The sequence below is a fragment of the Octodon degus genome, unplaced genomic scaffold, assembly GCF_000260255.1.
Source record: "Octodon degus isolate 3935 unplaced genomic scaffold, OctDeg1.0 scaffold00321, whole genome shotgun sequence".
NCBI classification, from domain to species: Eukaryota; Metazoa; Chordata; class Mammalia; order Rodentia; family Octodontidae; genus Octodon; species Octodon degus.
The window spans coordinates 158559-163748 of record NW_004524897.1 but is presented as its reverse complement, the minus strand read 5'-3'; positions in this window follow the sequence as shown (position 1 = coordinate 163748).

Sequence of the window (5190 nt, the reverse complement as noted above, 5' to 3'; positions counted from 1 at the left end):
CCATACTTCAGGAATCTGTTGAACCCATCTGCGCAAAAGTTCATCACCCTCTGTTAGATCAAATCTCTTTTCCTCAGGCTCAAATGTCTCTTGATAGAGGATGTGGGCTTCCCCCGTGGGGAATTGGGCCAACACCTTAATGCTGTTATCTCCCAGGGTAACAGAAGGCGTCTCTGATTCAAAACTAAGGTGGGCTTTTAACTTATGGAGCAAATCTTGGCCCAGTAAGGGGTCTGGACAGTTAGGGGCCCATAAGAAGGTATGACTGCACTGGGGCTGTCCCAGTCGTCCAAGGGACGCCCACAGCTGTTTAACTTCTTTTGTCTGTCCCGTGGCTCCAATGACTTTTAGGGAACTTCCAGTAGGGATTCCAAGTGGTTGAGTCAAAACAGAATGTGTGGCTCCTGAGTCCACCAGGAAATCCACAGGTTGGCCCCCCACATGTAGGGTTAACTGGGGCTCTTGGGGGCCAATAGAGCCCTGACCTCCCTACAGCTGATTAAGGAGGACCCTGGCATCTTTTTCAAGTTTGGTTTTTAGTTTGGGGCAATCTTTTGCCCAATGTCCTTTTTCTTTACAATAAGCACATTGATCTTTATCCAAAGGGGTCCGCTTACCTCTTCAGTTGGACACAGTTCCGCCTTGGGCTCCGTCTGCACCATTATCAGACATTCAAGTATCTTGGTCAGCCTTTTCCCATTTACTTCTTTGGTCTCTCATTGGTCAAACACCTTTTGAGCTATATCTGTAAGCTGACTTAAAGGAGAACCTTCAAATCCCTCAACCTTTTGCAAATTTTGTTTTATGTCTGGGGCTGACTGGGACACGAACGCAATATTTATGGCTCGTGCATTTTCAGGTGCCTCCGGATCTATAGGGGTATAGATCCGGTAGGCCTCAAACAGCCTTTCTAAATAAGCTGCCGGGGGTTCATCAGCCAATTGTCTTACCTCGGTAACTTTGGAAAGGTTGGTAGGCTTCCGGGCTGCTGCCTTAAGGGTTCCCAGGAGCAGCGGGTGATATCTGTTAAGAGCCTCCTTACCTCTATCCGTGTTGGGGTCCCAGTTGGGGCGAGAGAGGGGAAACACTGCATTCTGGCAATCGATGTCCATTGTGGGTGTCCCGTCCAGACGAAGAACAGCCCTACGACCTGCCGCGCGAATGCGATCACATTCTTCAGAGGTGAAAAGAGTCTGTAACAACTGTTGGCAGTCATCCCAAGTGGGATTGTGGCTATTGAATATGCCTTCCATTAGGCTGGTTAGGCCTTGAGGGTCCTTAGAGTAAGGGGGATTTTGGTGTTTCCAATTCTAGAGATCAGTGGTCGTAAAGGGGACATACATCATCATTGGCCCCAATCCTGGGCCCCCAGTGGCCTCTCGTAAGGGTAAGAGAGGCACTGGAGGTTGAGTATCTGAAGAGGAATCCGGCAGAAGGGCTTGGCGGCCCCTCTGTCGGGTACAAGGTGGGCTGGGTGGGGGAGGTGCCGGGGAGGGGAGGAAGGGCGAGGTGAAGGAGCTCGTGGGGGAGGAGACAAATAGGGAGGAGGAAGGGGATCTTCTTCAGTGGGGGCACTAAGGACTGGAGGGGATCTCTTCTGTGGTTGGGCCTTCACAGGGGCTAAAAAGGAAGGTCCTCTGTGGTATTTTTTTACCCATGGTGGGGGGTCAAAGATGATATCGATCCAGACCTGTATATAAGTGTATTGATACGGGTGACTCGGTGGACCAAAAATTACCTGGCGGAGGGACTGGGCAAGAGAAAGATTAAAGGAGCCCTCTGGGGGCCAGGAACCATTAGAGTAGGCCATTCGAGCTCACAGAGAGTTTTTAATTTTCCTGGGTAAACTGGATCTCCATATCCTTTGGCTCATTCCTTGAAAAAGGAAAAATGATCAAGGACTAGGGACAGGGGCATGAAGGTAGAAGAAGAAGATTGGCCCATACCAAAGGGGAGGAAGCCAATACCAAACAAGAGCGCAGGAACCAGAAAAAGGGCAAACAAAGTGAAACTAGAAATGAAGAAATAGAGACAAAATTGGTGAGATGAGCAGGCACAAGTTCAACCTGTAAACCAAATTGAATTCATCCAATTAACCACACTTAAAGAGAACCAAAAAGTCAGGAAAACTTTTACAAATGACCTAAGTTAGAGAAACAAAAGAAGTCACGAAAACTTCAACAAATGACCTTAGTTAAAGAAGTTACGAACACTTCAACAAACGACCTAAGTCCGAACTCTTTAACTTCAGTCCCAAATCTTTAACTTCAGTCCCAAATCTCTAAGAGCAACAAATACCTGGAAGGCGTCCCACTCCAGGGACGCGGGGACTGGAGCCCCCAACGTCAAAACCAATGCTGGCAATAATAATTTGGATAAAATTTTGGTACTCACTGCTCGCAAGAAGGAAAATGAGGCCTTTAGGGATCCCTGAGGAGCCCCCAAATGTTGTAACTCAAAAATCAGATGACAAGGAGGCAAGTCCAAAAGTTAAAGAAGCGCTTTATTTTAGGTGGTACCCAGCGGCAAACACCCCCACGAGATACTGAGGTGCTCGCTGGGAGGATGAGGGGAGTGGGTATTTAAGCCAATAAACCACAAAAGCTGACGTCAAGGGTTCATCTAGGGACTACAGTTGAAAAATTACCTGTTTCTAATGAACAATATCAAGTGCAGTGGTGGGTAGTTTGTAGCTGGGAATGAGGGCGAGATCAGGGCATTGGGCCGGAACTAGATTCAGGTGTGTACAAACGGGCAGCGTGAGAAAGGCCCAACTGCAGGTTCTCAAGTAGAGAAAGGGCACAGTGGAAAGTTACAGCAGTTAGAATGGTGCATACAGAACAAGATGGCGATGCTTTGGTCAGGTTATAACAGTAACTTTCGAAATTATTTGAATTTCTCCCTACTTCCTTTTTGTTTTGTTTTTTGTTCTTTATTGTATACTATAAATGGACACTTCAAAAATCAAGTAGAGGGCCGGGGAGATGGTTCAGTGGAATAAGCACTTCCCTAGCAAATGCAAGGGTCTGAGTTCAATCCCCGGTTCTGCCCAAAAATAAATAAATAAATAAATAAATAAATAAACAAAAATCAAGTAGAGAAAACAATCTCATTTATAAAAGCATAAAAAATAATTAGTAATAGAAGTAATCAACAAGTACATAATTTGTAAACCAAAAAATCCAATATCGGTGGAAAGAAATTATGGAATGCTTAAATAAATAGAAAGACATCCCTTGGTTATGGATTGGAAGACTCTTTCGGCTATGGTTTGAATGTATTTGTCAAGAGTTGAAGTGCTCTGGGTGTTTGGCTTTTATCCTCAATATAGAGGTATTAAGAGGTGATGGTCAGCTAGAGATACAGTTCAATGGCAGTGTACATGGCTAACATGCATAAGGCCCTGGGTTCAATCCCTAGCACCAAAAAAGAAAAGAAAAAGAAATGATGAAAACTGTAACAAGTGGGATGTAGTGGAAAGTGATTAGTTCATTAGAATTGCTGTCTTCAGAGGAGATTAATGTAATTCTCATGAGACCAGTTCCTGTGACATCAAGGTTTAATTCTTTCTTTCTTTCTTTCTTTCTTTCTTTCTTTCTTTCTTTCTTTCTTTCTGTGGAATCCGGGGATTGAACTCAGGCCCTTGTGCTTGCCTGAAAAGCGCTTATTCTACTGAGCTATGTCCTCCACCCCTGATCAAGATTTAATTAAAAGAACAATACTAATCCCTGAATTTTACTGGCTTCCTGGCTGTTGTGGTTTGTGTCTTCTTGTGCCCAAAAGCCTCATGCAGTCATGAGGCAGACTTTTAGTTTGTGATTAATTCATGATCCACTGGGATTATGGGTGTGAGTGCTGCTGGGATTATGGGTGTGAGTACTACACCCAGCCTGGGTCAGATAGCCTAAATGCAATTTAAGAGAGACAGACTTGCTTTCTGGAGTCATTGCTGCTGCTGCTCTACTCCCTTTGCTTTCTGCTCTTTGTTACCACCATGAAAGGTTGCTCTCTGCTGTGTACCACTCTGCCTTGGGGCCAGCTGAATATGGACTGAAACCTCCAGTAATGGTGAGCTAAATAAACCTTTTCTTCCTTCATGTTGAGTGTTGAGTATTTGTCCCAGAAACTAGCAAAGAGTACCTGAGACACTGCCTTAACATGTAATGTCTTCTGCATATTCTTATCACTGAGATGCCACCTGCCAGGAGGCATCCACCAGAGGCTGAACATATGGGGATGCTCAGTGTTGAGCTTTATACTCCAAAACTGTGAGGTAAACAAACATCTTTCCCTTACACATATATGGTCTCAGGTATTTTGTCATAACAACAGAAAAAGAATAAGGCAATTGCTAAGATACCAATACCTTCCAAATATATGTTAAAATTTGATACAATTCCTACAAAAATTCCAACTGCTTTTTGAAAACATAGACAAGGTGATCTTCAAATTTATATTGAATTGCAAAAGACTCTGAATAGCCAAAACAATCTTTAAAATGAACAGAAAAGTTGGAAGACTCAAACCTATATACTTCCAAATTTACAAAGCCACAGTGATGAAAATATTATGGTACTGGGAAAGGCTAGTTATGTGGATCACTGAAGTAAAAAGTTCAGAAATAAATCTGAAACTCATACATCTATGGTAAGTTGACTGACAACAATTGTGCAAGAAAGGAAAGGAAAGGAAAGGAAAGGCCCTTCAATAAATGATGTCAGGAAAATGGGCATTCACATGCAATAGAACTAGATTGGACTCTGTCTTAGTTACTTTTCTCATTGCTGAGACAAAATGCTGGACACCCAAAGTTAAAAGAAGAAAGATTTGTTTAACTCAAAATATGTAGACATTTCAGTCCAAAATCCACTGCCTCCGGGGCAGGGGTGGCACATGGCAGAGGGGCAACTGTTCCTGGTGGTGGAAGACAGCAAAAGCAACCAAGGTGACAAGCAAGCCTCTGTTTGTCCCTTATTTTGTATGCATGCTACGTACCCTAGGGTGGGATGTAACACTTACACCTTAATCCCAGCATTGGACTTTAGATCAATCACACACTCTACATTCAGTCATCTCTGAAAATGCCTACCTCTGCAGGAGGCTTTGTGGGGACATTTAGACACAAACCATAACAGACTCTTTCCTCACATCACATTCATTAGTCAGAATTCTCCAAAGAAATGAAAACCA